Source organism: Perna viridis, chromosome 14, assembly GCF_037379345.1.
Source record: "Perna viridis isolate PV_CMFRI_1.1 ecotype Kerala chromosome 14, ASM3737934v1, whole genome shotgun sequence".
Taxonomy (NCBI): Eukaryota; Metazoa; Mollusca; class Bivalvia; order Mytilida; family Mytilidae; genus Perna; species Perna viridis.
This window is the reverse complement of record NC_142458.1, coordinates 20,040,898-20,060,585: the sequence shown is the minus strand read 5'-3', so window position 1 is coordinate 20,060,585 and position 19,688 is coordinate 20,040,898. Positions and strand designations below refer to the sequence as shown.

The 19,688-nt window shown below is 30.9% G+C and overlaps 1 pseudogene; it reads right to left on the bottom strand.

The window, feature by feature from the left end:
• Positions 1-626: 626 nt before the first annotated feature.
• LOC148598560 (uncharacterized) lies at positions 627-18,954 on the bottom strand (annotated as a pseudogene).
• Positions 18,955-19,688: the final 734 nt, after the last annotated feature.

The following is a 19,688-nucleotide window of genomic DNA, read 5'->3' as shown; positions in this document are numbered from 1 at the left end:
CAACCCAGTTACTGTGTTCACAGAGTACCATAGCCCCCGGCCAAGATTCTGAGCACTATTTAGTAGCCTTTGACAAGTTTAGCGTTGCTGAGGGCCTATTCTTTTGACACCCGGACCCACACGGGGCTACAAGATTGAAGTCATCATTACAGAAGTTTTATGGTGGTAATCATGAACTCGTGCGTCGTTACAGTGTATTCATCTAAACCATGAACACTGATTTGTTCAACGTCACATTTTCTTTCCTCTTTCTGCTTATCTTGATTTGACTTTTTATAAGCAACTCTGCGGGTATTTATAGAAACAGAGGACGCTTGCCCTACCTGAGCACCTTGTACATGCTTCCAGAGTTAAAGTTGCTCATTGACTTTTGATACTTTTTATGTATTTGTATTATTTTGGGATAATATGATTTTTTTGTGTGCCTTTATCCATGCATAGTATTTGTCCCTAGATTACATTCTCTTTACCATCACTCCTTCTTTCATATAACACTGGTGTCGCAAATTTGTGTTTTCATTTGATATGGACAAAACATATTTATATTTATGTTGTCTGTTAATTCAGCAAAACTCTCTAGTGGAATACAAGATGTAATTAAGTAGGTTTTTAAATTATTGTGTTTATTACATACACTGTGACTTGGATCTGTAATGGGTTTGTTGTGTTTCCAACATGTTGCCCAAAGACAATTTTTCTAATTGGAAAGGTCGATGATCCGAATGCATACTTATTTCCATAATTCCTGAAAATATTAGAAGACAAACATGACAGGAACTGTAAATACCACTAGTGCATAAGCTGGTTAAAACTCGAAATTTAGTGATATGTGTAATGAAAAATAGGAGTCTCTTTCATCCCCCAAGAACATGCGCTGTATTATCTCTAATCGATGTCTGTTTAACCTATTATGATTTTCTGTAAGCAAGTTAATGTGCAGTCTGAGTGTTGGCTTAACCGTATGAACTAACATGCATATAATTTAGGATGTTATCGCACAATACAGCATGTATAGTAAGAGGCACAGAGAACATTTTTCTCGTCCTATTCAAAGAGTAATCAAGGGAACCAAGGTTAAAGCAGTAATCAAAAGAATGTAATCCAGGGACAAAGACCAGACATGAAAAACAGACATACACAACAGAGAACATAAAGTAACTAAAATCATACATACAAGGTAACAAAAGTAAATGAGCAATTCGGACTCCACTAAAAACTGGGAGCATGGACCAGGTGCACTGGTAGGGTAAGCGTCCTCTGCTTTTTTAGAAACAGAAAACATTCAGAGTGTATTTTTTTGACAATAACCCTTATCATTTTAATAATTTTAACTTTAGATAAATATAGATTTTCTTTTCTTTTCAGCACCTTAATTATGTTGATGTAGGATAACCAATCAAATTGACATTTAGGATGCTGCTTGATAACTATACTTTCGACATTCAATAACAAATGAAGTCAAAACAAAATAAAATTATTTAAAGATTTAAAAACATTAATTCTGTCACAAAAACAAAACGGGTACATCTGGAACGTGTCTATATCATAACCTTGGGTATAAAGTTCTATCGGATGATAATTGGTGTGGTTTATAAAATATCATCACTGGTAATATCAATGTACAAATAAGGAGAAATTAAAATCTTGTATTGATTTAAGTAGATAATGGTTGCAGCATAACAGAAACGTTTATTGAGCATTGTCAATTAAATTTTAGTGTCGGAAATCCAACAAATACAAAAAGTGATAAACGATTTGCTTTTACTACGACTCGTTTGCGTTTTAAAGGTGTTTTTCTTTGTACTTGTAAATTGTAATAAAACTTTATTGTTGTCATATATACACAAATTCATCATTTGGTTGACTATGAGTTGCTGAAGGCAAGTATTTGTCAACCTTTATCCGCAGATGTTACAGCAATCGTATTGTCTCGCTTGCTTGAATATTCCACTGAAATCGCCAGTCCTTTTAACTTTATCAAATGCTTAACTGAAGCTTATATGTCTTAATTAAACTGCTATTAGCTCATTAAAGTATTTGCATAACATACATTTACTATTATCGTAGAGAACGTGACTTGAAACCTGTTGAAATACCTACCCATAGCATACTTTTTATTACAATATTACAAGGTGTAAAACATACACCACGTTTAACAGTAACACCTTGACAGCATTGAACATTGTCCAACTTGTTATCTATGATAAGATGATCCAAACGAATATCGAGGATGGTATATCCCCATATTGTCTTCTAAACAAACATATGATATTACATTGTCACGAGAATAAAGTGTGTCGAACCATTTAAGACATGTAGGTTTGCAAAGCCTCAAACTAACCAAAAAACAAAAACATAACAAATCACAAACAAAACAAAAACTAACAAACACACACACACACATAATCAAACACACACGGACACAAATGAATTTAAAGCTAAGTTTTGCCATTTCCATGTAATGTCTATGTTATTCTAAGAAAGTGTAGCTCCTTTGTTCATCTTCGTTGTTCTTAGACAGCTATTATATTTTCCTGACAAAACACGGTTTTGTGAAGATCGTGTTAAACCAAAACTCTATGAATTAGTACTCATTTTATGTTTTTTTCCTCAAATCTTTGCTTAATTTCAGAAAAACCATAGTTCAGATTGAATTTATATTTATCTAAAAAAAATCAGCATTTCGTTTGATTAGAAGCCACTATTGTTAAAGCAGTTTGTTTTGTGTTTAGATTTTACGTGTATAAATGTGTCGTTGTCATTGTATCAAACAAATATGGATTGCAGAGTTAGAAAAACTTCATGCGACTGTCTTTTCGACTGAATAAAGATGGCAGTTTTCATTTTCCAGAATAACATTGAATATGGAACAACACATGATTTTATTACCATTTAGAATAAGCATGTTTATATTCAAAGGTCATTACGATGAAATTAAAACACTATATTAAAAAGTAGTTGGGTTTTTTTTCGGCATGGTATAGGTGGTGTCCTAATTGTATGACTTGTGATGTACCGTGGTTCTCATACCTATATGGATAGAATTGGGAATGGCATTTTACATACGATAGGGACATACATTCATGTCAGTTAACTGCTAGTAGTCCATAGTTTGTACTTTTGTACATTTATTTACGGTTTTTTATTCTCGTACAGGTCCGGGTGTTGAAAGAATAGGCCTGCAGGAGCGTTAAGCTTGTCGTAAAAGGCTACTAAATAGTATTCAGAAACCTAGCCGGGTGCTAGGTGCTCTGCCCACAAAGCAACTGGGATGTGTGCCCCAGGTGGTAGAATGGAGTACCTCTGGCGTGTTACATGCTGGGGTTGTCAGGCTATAATACGGAAAATCCGACTGCAAACCATGGTGGTGCACCGTGTTGGGAAAGATGTCATGTTCCTCGCACGGTAAAGAACCCTGCTGTGGTATTCGATAGATGTAGGATGTGTTCAATAAAAAAAAGTAAATATAAAAGGTACAGATAAACATTGGTTCAATATTGAAATCAGGAAGGCTATACTTGTTCGCAATAGTACCCGGAAAAAATCCAAAAATACCAGCAACCCGGTGGTAACGAAAAAAATATAAGAAACAAAGAAATAAGGTTGATAACTTGTAAAAAAAACGGCAAAAGAAAAAGTTTATTGGAAAATTATGGAGATGCTTTCAAAATCTGAAAATGTTCTTAAAATATTCCGCCGTTGACAAAGTCTCAGATATTCAGTCACTGTTGAATACGGTGAACGAGGACGATGAAAAGCGCATCGTTTTAAATGAATACTTACATTCTATATCAAACATTAAAGAAACAAATAACCCTTTACCAAAATGGATGAAAATCAAATAATGAAATATTTACCATAAATATGGAACGTTCCTAAATAGAAGATGCTATCAAAATTCTAAACCGGAATAAAACATCAGGTTCTGATATAATAAGCCATAAGATGCTAAAAATCAGCCCTGAAAAATTTCAATCAATACAAAAATAATATGTAATAAATCTCTTCAATATTAAATTCGCTCAAGGCGACAGACCGCAAAAGTAACTCCGATTTAAAACAAAAAAGGGGATACCGCTTAACCGTCGAATACATAAATATTTCTTTGATAAGCTTAGTAGTCAAAATAATGGACAGCATAACTCATAAACATGTTTACAATCACTTTTTTTTAAGAATGAACTGTTGTAAGCTCATGTCACGAAGAATAACATAATATTAAACTGAGACTAAACTTTTTTCAATTTTTGTGACAAATTGTCAATGCATCTGATTTGTTACCATAAAATAAAAAGATTGTAATCCAGGGACAAAGACCAGACCTGGAAAACAGACACATACAACAAAGAAAATAAAATAACTAAAACTATACATAAAAAGTAACAAAAGTAAATGAGCAACTCGGACTCCATTAAAAACTTGGAGCATGGATCAGGTGTACGGGTAGGGTAATTGTCCTCTGCTTTTCTAGAAGCACCCTCCGTGTTACTCATAAAAAGTCAAGTCCAGGATAGACGAAAGAGGAAAGGAAAACCATAAAACATTGAGCAAATCATTTTCATTGTACAGATGGATACACCGTAATTGTCCACAAGTTCATGGAATGGTAGCAACTTTTCCAGAAGCCTAATTGTAAGTATTCTAGCGCGATACAAAAAGTCTGAGTGGTTACAGAAGGCTCTGGCATAACATGTGTGGTGATATGAAAACTCCGCACGAAGGAATATTGCCACAGATGAAAGGAAAGCTGACAATACGAAATGACAGCTCATCACGTTTGTCGTATAGTTTGGTCAATGAATTCCTTTACCACCGATCTCAAAGTGTAGGTCAAGATACAAGGCTGACTTCCAAGTGTCTGTATTATTCTTTTTTTAAAGGTCTTTGGGAGAGATGCAAGCCATAATTTCCCTAATTTCTGCCAGGATTGTTTAAAGATAATACGTCATTTATGTAGCGGAAACTGAAACTAAACGATCTAGCCAAACGATTTTCCTTCTTTTGGATCAGATCAGCTATTATGTTAACCTGATAAAAGTGAAGGAATAGGCTAACAGGACGAATAACACAATGTATTACCATTGGAATGCGATTGTGTATTAAAAAAACGTGTCCACCACACTGAACAAATATGTTGTCGATCAAAACTTCCAGCATTTTGAAAACTTCTTCTGTATAATTGGAAGATAATTTAGAATCATTTTTACAAAGAATGAGGAATCGTTACCAAGAACTACAAATTTGTACCTAGGTGTACCGTAGTTTTGGAGTAACAACGATGTATAATGCTTTTCGGTCAAGATTGTAAGTATGGGGAAAAGAATCATAAAGAGTTGAAAAATCATAGGTTTTAATGCTATTGCATTCTGATAATAATCTTTTATATTGAAGGTTTCCAGAAAGTTATGCCTACGTGACTTTTTAGATGCAGTGCATTCCATTTAATTATTTAAAACTCAAGGTATCTTCCTCAAACTTTTTTCCAAGTAAAATTTGTTGATTCAATAATGATGCCATCTTACATTCCAAATATGAACATGCATTTACTTACACTAGAGTAGGATACTATAATTGTATGTATTGATTTATTTACCACTTCGTAATAATCTTTATAGCTTATTTGCTCATCTCACTATTTTTTATGCTTGCCATTTTTTTTTCATGATTAAGAGAACCAAGGTTATAGCGGTAATCAAATGAATGACCTGTTAAGTCAGCCTCATATCTTGACCTACACTTAGAATATCGACGGTAAAGGAAAACTTTTGACCAAACATTACGACAAACGTGATGACTTTTCATTCAGAAGTGTCAACTTTCTCTTTATTTGTGGCAACATCTCTTCAGCATATGAAGTTTTCAAATCACCATTAGTACGTTATATACAAGATATTGCCGAAACTACGCAGACTTTTTGTATCGTGATAGACTTCTAAAAATACGCTTCAGGAACAGGGTTATGTTGCTACAGGATTGAAGTCATCAGTACAGAAGTTTTATGGTCGTCATGATGAACTCGTGAATCGCTACGGTGTATCCACCTGCGTAATGAAAACTGATTTGTTCAACGTGTCTCAGTTTTCCTTTCCTCTTCCATCTACCCCGGACTTGACTTTTTATGAGCAACTCGGTGGGTGTTGGTGCTCATGATGCAACCATAAAACGTCTGTAGTGATGACTTCAATAAATCGTTGTTCTTAATTGTTTTTTTTTTTTTTTTTTTTTTTTTTTGTTTAAGTCTATGAGACAAAACAAATAGTAAAATTGAAGGATACATCAAACGGATACACAATGTAGAAAACAGATCAATACATGTGAAATGGAAGATAGGAAAAACAAACCACAACACACAGCAGCAACAACAAAATCACTTGCAAGATAAACCTTTACTAAGGAAATAAGCCATGTCGGCATGGCTAGTGGGTTGGGTTAGTTAAATAACAAACGGCAAAGAATCTTGTAAAGGTTAGTTTTACAAATATTTTTTTTAGTTCAGCAATGAAAAGAAAGAAAAAAAAGGTAGAATTGTTTTTTCATATTTTTAAACAAATAGTTATGCAGATAGTAGACATGATAGACAGGTACAATTATTAAAGAATCATATCCGAATAAAATGTGAAAGATCCTAAACAGTTGTAAAATGAGATTTATGCTAGTTGGGAAGTTAATGCACATATGATTTCCCCCAAAACAGTTTTTGTCTTTTATCAAATTTGCGCTTTAATATTAAACTTTGAAGCAGGAATACCTGACCATATCATATGATTTCCTACACAATAACAACTCATCAAGAATTGACTAAAAAGTCAAAATTGATTTGATCCCAGAATTCTGCTAGTTCAGGATTGATTGTAAAGAGTAGAACGATCCAGTGTTAAAAAAGATTTACAATATCAAACAAGAATTATCATAAGAAATAGACAGCTGATACGGTAAAATTTACAATTTCCTACATTTCATACCTAATGCATGATATGAGATGTCAATTTTTGATGCAGTTTTTTAATACCACTAATAAGTTATCAGTATTTGGCCAATTGAGAAACAAAGTTACGAGCAGGTGAACAGCTTTTTCATAGAAGAGAGTCTTTACTGTGAAAGGGTAAAACACAATACTATATTGTAACTGCCTTTGAATAACAAGGTCTATATTTTGGAATAATTAAAGGTTACTCATAGTTTATCATTGCTGTAATCACAACTCAATTATTTATCGATGAAAGTGGGTCATGTAGAATATTTTTACCAGCATAGTCTTTTTTTAATTTTTTTTAAAACCAAGCCATTTATAAAAGGTGAAAACTGGCCCAATACAAGTTATTTTAGATAATCTGTAAAAAACAGAAACATTCCTTTTAATTGGATTCCAGTAGTAATTATGAAAATTAGAATTATATTCAAAACATTATTTAAACCAATCAACATTAATAATATTGCAGTACAAAATTATGTTATGCGAAATATGTCTGGCTTGTTCAAAGAGACAGCCAAACAAAAATCTTGTTATAAATTAAATTAATTTCTTAGTTTTTAATTTCACAAACTGTACAGATTGTACACAAAATATCTCTGTGATGTTATTGAATCATGACAAAAATTTTCAATAAATTTCTTTGATTTTAAAGTTTGCGAAAAAAATAATTTTCGGATCCTGTTTTTCAGACACATATATATATGATATACAAGACACTTGTAACAAACTTAAATCTCATATTAACACACGACACGGACCGTGACTTTATATTTATTGAAACAACAATAACAAAGTTACTTAAATGATCAACTAAGCATTGGCAACATTGAAACAAAACCTTCAATTTCCCATTCTATAATATCTAGCTTTCATGTTCAAATCACAATTAAAAGAACTATTGAAAACTAGTTACGTACCCCCCGATTTTAACAACAAATAAAATAATTCAAAATTTAATTCATGATTTTCAATTAAACCTATCATAACTATTTCATTTCAAAAGACAATTGCAAAAAAAATCAGTATCATCATTGTTTGGTTCATACTCTCACTTTTCATTGGCGTCCGAGTTGCCCATTTACTATTGTTACTTTATAGGTATTATTTTACTTATTTTGTGTTATTTGTTGTGTTATTCTTTATTACATATCTGGTCTTTGTCCTTTTTTTTTTCATATCCGCTTCAAACTTAGCTCCCTTTATTACTCTTATTATATCTTGAATTTGATACAACTATTTCAGATGCAAATACCCAGGGCAAAAGTAGTTTAAGAATATGTGGACAGGTCAAGGAAACTTGTTCTCCGCTGTGTTATATTATCAATAAACTATTTCTTATCTCTGTTATTATATGTCCTTGGATTTATTGACTTACAATTTAATTATAAAAGTACATTACATTACATGGCCTGTCAATGAACCATGCAGGAATTATAATCAAATCACAATTAAGTAGTACTCCAGCTAAGGATCATGCAAAATGTGATTCGTGGGTAAAAAGCTTAGATATTTCTATTTTTGATATTTCGTTTGAAATGTCACAGTAAACAGAAATTAACATGTGGTTTTTCATACAACCCATGCTCTTAGGAGATAAAAAAATATAGAATGCACTGTAAATTTCAAAATTAAGGGAGATAACTCTGTAAATGGCGCTTAAATGCAATATAATCTACTGGGTTTTCAATGTGGATTATATCCTAAGAACAGGCAGATTTCTATGAATAATTACACATTTCATAGCATACACCCATAAAACAGCTTAATTACAAAAATAAAAATATGTCGTCTTTTTGGGGGTGTATCACATTTTTCAGATTTTGCAAAGAAAGTTACTTAAAACTTTATATTTTGCACATTGGTTAAACCTAAATTCATTAAGATAGTAAAATTTGTTGTGAATACAATGACGCCAGATTATTTTATTTTTACATTTACTTGTTCTTGCTCAACTACAACATTTTTCCTAACTTCTTTCTCCCTGCATCCACAAGACAAGCAATCATGAACCAAACAGACATTTTGGCAAACACTACTAGCTTTTATATATTTTATATCATCAGTTAATTCTAACCTTGTTGAGTGAAATTTCAATATAGAATTCAAGTCAACTTTTACAAAGATTTTAATTCCAATCACTTGTATGTTTTTTTTTTCACCATCCATCTGGAAAGCATCTTCTGAGACACCAATGGAAATCTGGAAACATATTACAAGAATTAGATGTAGTTTGTAATGGGATGTATGTGATACTGTAAACAAATCAAACTTGATAATTCATTTTCTTGGTTTTCCGTTGTTACACTTCAGTAATAAAGAAGATTTATAGAATCTGACACACAAAAGAACAAATTTCATTTTGGACAAAAATCAGTAAGATAAGACTTATGTTTGACCACACATATCATACAATTTACCTGAATTTTACATTAACAGCAAGTATTAATTCCTGAAGCTAAGTATGTGCAAAATCTTCATACATAAATACCTGTGGATTCTCATCTGTATAAAGAATGGTGTTGCCTATGTATGCTAAGTTCCACGCTTTGCACCTCACAGACTTGTGGTATTTAATGAGCCAATTTGTTGTGTTGACATCCCCCGTTAAGATTTGTGCAGTTCTAATTAACTCCTGGTCAGTTATAACATGGCTCCTCATTTGTCTGGCTTTCTCTTTCAGCCTTTACTAAAACACAATCACTTTCCTCCTGAACACTCACTGGCTGTCCAATGAAAGCTTGTATTTCCTTTTTTTTTTTTTTTTTGTCAAATGTTTTACACGTTCAGATGATTGAACCCTGCAAATAAGTCAATTGACGTTTAATTTCAAAATATAGTTCTCTCTTGATAAAACTAGTAACTCAGAGATTACAAGAATACTTCCAAGAATGTGTATTATACATACATACATGGAGCAATGGTTATAAGAAGGCAAACGTGAGTTGGTGATTAGCTGATGGCTATAAAGTAAATCCTAATTTCAAAACCTGTTGTCATGGACATTATTCTGCCAAACAAACTCTGTATTGAAGTTAAACAGAAAATTTTGCTTTTTAAGAAGAATTAAGATAGAAAATTAAATAAATGAAAAAAAATATTATTCATTTGGTCCCAACTCCCCATTTGTACCTTCCTTCAGCAAACAGACAACAGATGGATGTACAAATCATTACAGTTGAATTTAATTGCTCAATCAAAAAACTTAACTTATTTTTTCTATTGAACACGTATAAAGAATAATTGATATTTCGGTTGACTTAAACAAATATGTCATGCCGTCAAGGGGTATTTGTCAAAAATAATGAATTAAAGGAAGTCAACTACAGCGATAAAAAAAAAATCTCCGGTCAGCCAGTAAATGTTGCAAATACCCTTTGCCAGTATGATATATTTTTATAAATATGTGATTTGTAAATTGATCATGTTACAAGCAGATGTCCTGAAGTAAATAATTTACTTGCTCGCTTACTACATACTTAACATCAAATTTCTAAAGAATTTGAATGTAAAATAGTTGTTAATAAATGAATGGTTAATTCTCACCACTTTTTGTCCTCTGTTAAAAAATATCCACCAGATATGAGATGCGTGAGGAACTCTTTCTCAGCAAAAGCCATAGCAGTATCACCACACTTTGCTAGATTATTTTGGTTGAATTTATGCCTCCTGATACCACCATGCATTTTCTCGAAAGCGTCTTCCGTGTAACAAAGTGGTGGACCATGCTCTTTGATATCATCTATCTATATAAAAAATATAGCATTTGTATTAATTGTATGAATTTAAAATTTACTATTCAATATGGTACCTTTGACCCGATACATTTTTGTGACGATAAATGAGTTCCATGTGTGGAAGCAGTTTTGCGTTTATGTTTTAAAAAAATATTTGTAGTAAACTTTGTGGCTTACACAATATTAATTGCAATATTCACTCAATTTCTGCCATTAGAAGCATTAGACATTGGGGAAAAACAATTTATTTAAAGAAATTAATTTACTATATTTTCCTGTAAATATTCAACAGACATCAAGCACATATAACTTAAAATATGTGTTGACAAATGTGTTTTCACCCTTGACAACAGGGAAGGGTACACATGTTTTAATCGTCGCAAGTAGTTGTCTATTTTGCTTTCCAGCATATGCAAATCATGTGTAGTGTATTCGTCTTTGGTTACTATCTCTTTGCAAATATGTAAAATAATGTAAAGATAATTTAATCTATTAATTTTTTTTGTCTTTATGGTTTTCAAGCTACTGGCTAAAACAGCACAAAAGTTGTTTTTTATGCTTTTCAGGGGCAAAACCTCTAATGAGGAGTCCTCCTCTAACCGCTGTTTCTACATTTGCATAGATTTGAATTACATTTGCACCATTTTTTTTCTTCTCCTGTACCATTTTTGTTTGACATTTTATTTTTTATTGTTAGAATGTAGTGCCCCTCATATTACCAGTTTTGGAAATATTCATACCAACTTTTGGTAAAATCTTTCAAGTTGAAATTTTGTCCAGGAAACTAAAAAGAGAAAATTCTATAATTTATTGCTATTTTACTTATGCTAACTTAGCAATTAGATCAGCTTTTATATCTGGTAAGCCAACCATTTTCATGTGGTAAGAACCTATTTGAACCTTAAATTAAAGAGAAAGATAATATATAATGTAATATATCATAAAGTAATAAGATACACCATTGGTCAACAAATTATCTCAAGATATTTGATATCCAGGCTTTTTTTTCAAAAACGCATAGGCATATCCAAATGGTTAATTGCCTACATAATAGAAAAATTGATTGTATTGAAAATTCAATATAGCACCAGACTCCCTTTTCTGTATGCGAAGTCTCAATACTTACTACTAAGACATGAAAGTGACATGAACCGGCAATTTTTAAACCATATACTGCCTATTCATAACTAAACCAAGCACTTAAATATTGTTTAACATCTTTCCCTTGTCTAGAATCAACATATTTTATAAAGTCTCCTCTCAATTTATATGAAAATGAAGATTGGTCCATGCCGTCAATTAGAAGTTGCAGTTTGTTCTTGTTGAAGCTCAGTTAGATCTGAAATGCATTGTTTTATAAGATATTTTGAAAGGCCCAGGAACATCCAATGTAAGGGATCAACTGGGATGTCACTGAAATAGAAAATGTAAAAAGAATAAAAATGAAAATTAATAATATTGTATTCTTATTTTTTTAATTTTGTAGACCTCACCACTGTGATAATTAGCAAAGCATAGGGACTTACAAGTATGTTTAAGTATGCATCAATTTTAAAGAAATACCCAGTAGTTCTCTTCAGTCTAGCTATGCATGGAAAACTAAAATAACTTTTTCCCCATGGTCAATAGTTCATATGAAATGATCAGGTCATAGGTACTTTAAGAGTTCATTACAACAACACATCTTTATTTATTAGTACTGAAGTTGATGTTCTGAATTAAGAGGATATGTTTTAAATAAGAGAAAAAGGATTGTACACTGATCATAGCAATAGCTGTACCTGTGAGGATTAATGGTGTCTCATATACAGTTAAGGTATGGTTTTAATCCATGTTGCTGCCTCAAATCTTTTCTGTCATTAATGGCTAGACTTTGGAGGACTTGTTTTGACTCTTTCACAGTTCGTGTCTTTCCTGTCGTAATACTGTTTTCACTTGTTTTGCCTGTAAATGAAAAGAAATCAATTTAGAAACAACAAACATCACAGAAGAGTTATTCATATCAGTGAATATATTCTGTCAATCCTCCACTCAAAACAAGAAAAAAGATATGAAAATGCTGTGTATTTGTCATAAAAGTGGACCACATACATGTATTTATATTGAAACATGACTCAAGTTTTAAAAGGAATGCCGTTCAGTATTAGAACTGTGATTTACATTGTATATCTTACATGACATCTTTGACAAAACTTGTTTGTGCTTGAACCCATATGATTTGAAGTTTCAGCCATCATGTTGTAGTCACATACACAAAGCGATATCTCTGTAACTACCCGTATGATGTTTTCCTCCTTTCCTCCTTTTCATCAATTACAAACAAAAAAAAACAAACAATTAAAGCACTAAATCAAACTTTGTTTTATCGTTATGGTGTTATATTTACACTACATTTTTGTAGATCAGTATAACCAGTGCGAATCCTCAAGTCACACTTATAAATGGAAGTCATCTTCAATTTTTGAAAGTAGGTGTGGCAAGCAAGACCTAGTTCTTAATCTATTTTGTATGCATTATTTGGTGCATTCTAATGTAGATTTCAATTTTGTCGATTCAATCAAAAAAAATTAACTAACATTAAATTTTAGATTTAAAAATGTTGGTCTATGATATGTTTTAATAAAGAATTATTTTGTCAGTAAATACCTATTCATTTCTTCTGCATCCTTCATTATTGTCTTCATCATGTCCAATATTGACTCATCTGTTGATGCAGATTGGCGGAAAGACATTGGCAATCCTGCAAACTGCAATTGCTCACAATGACGTGGATACCAGCGATGTTAGAACTTCTATCATCTAGGAAAAAAATTATTGGGAGTTTATGAGTTTCAATTTCTACTTTGAATCTGTTTTTGGTTAAAATCTTGTTCTTCATCTGAAAAGTTCCAAACCAAATATATCAATCTGCAAATAAAAAAATCTGAAATTTCATTTGCGAATGACTGTTTTATCGACCCAAAAAGATATATACAATCTCTATTCTGGTAGGAAAAAATGGACAGCCTTGCTTTAATATTATGAATGTGACATAAAATTTAGATGTGTATATTTTCCACTCTTTTTTAATTCATTTTTAGGGGGAAACCAACTGGTCCATAGCAATAACCTATACAACCCATACCAACATGAACTATGTGCTAAATATAAGAAAATAAGTATAGTATTTAATATATCTTATATATTATTCAAAGTCTTTTTTATGTTATACAGATGTCTTAAATAGTATGAATTATATATTCTAAATAATATGAAAGTCATCTGATGTATTATATGAGATATCAAAGATGCAATAAAAAAACCTTTTGTGAAAAAAACAACAGAAATAGTCTTCTTACATCATCAGATATAGTTTTCAGTTCAATTTCATCCTCATCAAATAAGTAAAACTTTAGTTCCTCATGGTCATATGTAGTTAGAGTAGATTAACCTCGATTCATCTTCTCCATTGCAAATTAAACTGAAATAATTGAAGTACTAAAACATTAATATTTTTCCTTACAGATGCTTAAGCAACATTTAAGCACTTTACAAGTTAAGGTTTGATCTAGTTACAAGTTATGGTTATTTTACCTTTTTTCACAGCCACCAACTTTCTGGAAGATTTGCATCTATGCTTACATGCATCTATCTTGGACTTGCAGTTATGGTAATTTGAGTCAGAAGATTGTTCATGCAAATATCAGTAGAAAAAAAGAAATTAAGTGTAAGTCATTGTAAGAATCAGGCAAAATGGGAAGAATCAGAAACATAAATGTCAAAACCCCACCAATCTGACAATGGCAACTTTCTCAATTTGAAAATACCATAATGTGATCTCTGCATTACTGGCTTATCCTACCAGTGCACTTGGACCATGCTCCCAGTTTTGAGTGGAGTCCGAGTTGCTCATTTGCTTTTGTTACTTTGTATGTACCGGTATTATTTCAGGCATTTTATGTTCTATGTTGTGTTTGTCTTTTTTTTTTCATGTCTGGTGTTTGTACCTAGATTACATTCCTTTGATGACCACTAAAACCTTGGTTCCCTTGATTACTCTGTCCACAGAAATTTTCAAATAGAATGTTAAAAAAAAAAATTTTTTTGACCGTTATCTGCCCTTGAAATGTTCATTTTCAAAGTTTCAATGAAATTACAACTCAATGCACCAACATATGAAAAATCTTGGTTTTTTTTGCATTGATTCTGATGGTGCAGAGTCAAATCACACTTACAAAATGATGGTTTTTTTTATACCATATTTCACCTACTGCCTGATTAACACAGAGATTGACACTTAATACAGATAATCCCATGTTTACAAACTTTTGTGAATTTGTTAGACAAATAAATTTATTAAGTCACTACAATATTAATTTAGAGGACATGAGATAGTCTTCTTTCAATGGTACTACAGTAATATCATTTCTAACTAAATAGACACACCATAATTAATGTTACTTGAGTATTTTCGATGAAGTTAGTTATTTTCCCAATCTCCTTTGTAGCAATATCTATGACAAAAGCATCTGAAATATATCAATTGAATAAGTCAAACCCTATTTAAATCATCAGACACCAAATTTGTCAAATGTTGTATTTATGCATCTTAAATTATGTTATTTGGATGGCCAAATACAGTGTTGTTAACACCATGTCGTAGCATGCTAGAACATGTTTGGGGTTAAATGTATAAAAAAGTTCTCAATGACTGTTGAATGTTGCATGTTAATAGATGTTACATGCATGGACATTTCCTCTCCACTCTTTTGCTACATCAATAAACAACATAACAAGATTAATAACATTTCAGGACCTGTGTCACAATCACATATTTGTTCTTAATTATACTATGTCAAACCTTAATTTGTAAGGTTATCTGAATGTTCAAGGAATGCTTTCTGTATGGTTTCGGTTAAAAATTTAAAGTATACACACGTACAAATACCTGTAAAATATAAGTTTTGTCTGTAATTGGCCGATACAGCTTTCAAGGTAGAGTTCCATTTATTGCTGTCTGCTTCCTCTCTCCAAATTGTGTTTTCGGAGAATCTTCCATACCTAAATTACATACAATTACTTTTTTTTTAAGTTGTCTTCCTTCAAAAAAAGCAATCTTTATGTGTACCTATGAGTAACTATATAAAATGATTAAACAAATAAATCAAATCATCCAGTATATGTCAGTTAGATAAAACAAATGACAGTCTCCACTTTTATTTTCAATTTTGTGGGAATCAGCTTTATATTTCGGCCCTTTAAGTCCCATTGGTGAAAACAGTAATCAACTGAAACAAATCTTAAAATAGCATCATATCATGCTTAAGTTCCGGGAAGTGGGAACTTAATAGGATTAATAATGATTCAATATAAAAAAATATAATGCCCAGAATCTTGCAATACAAATTTTATCCATACACAGATACACATGTACATTTTAGTTTTATATTTTTTAGAGTTGTTTTTTGCCACTTTTTTATGCCTATAACTGTTAAATGTAACTGTAGGGATTATAAGCCCTCTAAATACATCAAAACCTTTTTTTAGTGATGTAAAACACTATGGCACAATATCTTCGAGCATTCAAACCACTTTTACTCATGCTATTATTTGCTAACCAATTGAGAATTACAGATTGTCTTATTCCTGAAGCACTCACCTTATCAATTGTGTAGCATACATAGAATGAGAATAAGCAAGCTTGATTAAAGCTGGTGGTTTTATGTACCAAAATGGTAGTCCATTCTGTCCTACTCTCTGTTAAAAGATGATGATGATGATGCATTGAATATATTTAATCTGAATAAATATTGAAATAATTGTTGAGTAACTTGACTTTATCAAGTTTATCAATAACTGACCATAAACTAAAGATTAAGATGGGTACACAAAAGAAATATATGTCACAAGTCGTGGAATAAGTATAAGTTAAGGAAGTATTACTGCTAAAGTGTTACAAAGGACTTTTGCTGCAGATGTGAAACATCAATAATATACTTATATTAGTAAAATTCTGAAGTAGAAGGTAAACAATATTAGAATTCTCATAAAGTATAAAATATGTCACAAACTGTATAAGATAAAGAGAATCTAATAAATAATAAAAATCTACTTAATCATAAAAGATATCTACAAATTGGAATAAATACAAATACAATATGCCATAATTGTATACAATATATCAAGTTTTGAGCTCAGAAATCTATAACTGAAAATTGTAATATACGGATACATTGCAATATATTTTTTTTATATTAAAAATTCATTTTCTAATATTACAAATTAGAATTCTAATACCACAAAACACTTTTTTAATATGAAAAATAGATTTTCTGATATTGGAAAATGAATTGTCGTATTCAGTTACGATTTTTTAATATTAGAAAATCATTTTGTAATATCAAAAAATGTGACTGATTTTGCAATACTGCAAAGTGATTTTGTTAATATTACAAATTCATTTTCTAATATTATAAATTCATTTTCTTATATTACAAATTCATTTTGTATTATTACTAAATGTGCGATATTTTATAATACTACTAAATCAGGAATTTGTAATATTAGAAAATGATTTTTTAATATTACCAATTGAATTGTTAATATTACAAAATGAATAGTTATATAAAAAAAATGTTTCTAATATTAAAAAAAAATAATTTTGTAATATTAAAAATTTTTTTTGTAATATTAAAACTTTTTTTTGTAATATTAAAAAAAAAATTTTGTAATATAAAAAAAAATTTTGTAATATAAAAAAAAAAAATTGTAATATTAAAAAAAAAATTTGTAATATTAAAAATTCATTTTGTAATATTAAAAATGCATTTTCTAATATTACAAAATATTGATTTTTGTCCACTTTGGCTTGTCATACTGAACATCATAATTAATGGGAAACATGTATATTATGCACGTACATACTTAACTAATATAGTGGTTTGTGGTAAAACACATTATTAATTAAGATACATGTATCTTAGAATTACAAATATTGGAACTTTTTTGTCAAAATACAAAGGGATTATTTTTTGTATTATACCTTTTCCAACAGAGATTCTGGTGTAAGCTTCCCAAATGACTTAGATTTGACTGATGAAAATGACGGCACGGATAATACTGATTCTTTCATAATAAACAAAATAAATTTGGCTCATCACTCTGAAAATATATTCACAAACATAATCACAAAGGAGAGTTTACTTTTGCTAGAATTGGTTCAATATTGGAGTACATGAGCACTTATAAGTATGGTCATATTTTGGTTATAATCTCTTTTTGACAAATTAATAAGTTTATTATTATTGCCATTCTTGACTTCTGATTAAAAATAAATTAATTCTGTTTTCATAGTTGCCATCACCTAAAAGATGCACAGGTGCATGTAGGATATGCTCTATATGTAAACTTAGCCTTTATAAATAGTTTTTCTTAATTCTTAATTCTTTGGCAAGTAGTGTTTGATAACTCTAATTTTAAATACCATACCATGTGTTTTTGAGTGCAGCAATATGTACAATACCAATTCTGACTTGAAAGGAAACCAATCTGCAGAGGTGCTTGCAAAAAAATGAATATATCCATGCGCAACTATGATTTATATAAATGTACTGGTAGTTTTTCAGGAAAATGCTAAATAAGCATGAATTATGTGAATAAAGATGTTAACAAAGTTACAAATATAATTTTTTGGGTTCAATTATACTACTGGTAGCTAGTACATTTACATGTATATGTACACGCATGCATTTTAGATAATACATAATCACGTATTTTGCTTAATTATTTTACCCTTATGTCTACCGTATGACATGTATTGCATAAACACGGACATTTATATTTTGGACATAAATTTGCACACTGTACTCTCAATTATAATTTTTCTTCAGTTAAAGAATTTTGAGATAAAGCACATACGTGCAATGTAACATATTATATGATTGTCTAAAGATAACTACAACACAAGATGTTTTCATTAAATGAATTTAAAAAAAACAGTGGTAATAAATTCTTTCTTCAGGACTCCCAGAATGAAAACCAATCTGAAGAAAATCCTGCTGAAGCTGGTAGCCAGCATTCAAGTTCAGAACTTCCACAGCTACAACATGAGCATTCAGTTACATTACAGTGAATTGTTTAAAATCTACATTATTTACTTTTCATGATGTAATACACTTGTACATGCATGCAAGTTGATGTCTTCAAGTTTAATTCAAAGTGCTAACTCATCATTTTTAAATTTGAACTTTTTTTATTACTACCATCCATATAGCATGTTATGAAAGCACTCGGACACCTTCAATTCTTCATTTTCATTATATCTATGCAAAAGGACGCTTACCAGTCCTTTTTTGATCTGATCGAGTTACTTCCCTCGCAACTTATTTATTTTTGTTTAATTATTTTCCTTCGTGTGACATAGTAAAAACACTAACAGGCATTCACATTTTGGATGTTAATTGGAAGACTGTTCTTTTATTTAAGTATACTCTGTTTTAGTTAAAGAATTAATGGAGGTTAAACAAAACGAGAATGAGACAATAGAGAAGCTACACAACTAGTTAAAGTAATAAAATAATTATTTAAAGATTAGGTATAATGAATTAAAAAATGGAAGAATTACTTTATTTTGCAGGAGACGCTTACCCTACCGGTGCACCTGGTCCATGCTCCCAGTTTTTAGTGGAGTCCGAGTTTCTTATTTGCTTTTGTGACATTGGTAATTATTTCCATTTTCCAATAAAATCAGTGTAGTTATATTGGTAATCTGGCTACTGTTTAATATGTGCATTGTGTAAGAAATTGTAAAATAAAAAGGCATAAAAACGATATTTTATCATTAAAATTGACTCATAACTTAACATCATCCCTGCCCACTCTCTCACTACCCACTTCCAGGTCAAATGGCCAGCCCCTATGTAAGTACTGAAAACATACTGAACCTAGAATTATGCATACTAGGTGCATTATTTGTGTGTATTCTGATCAAAATTAGTCAAAAT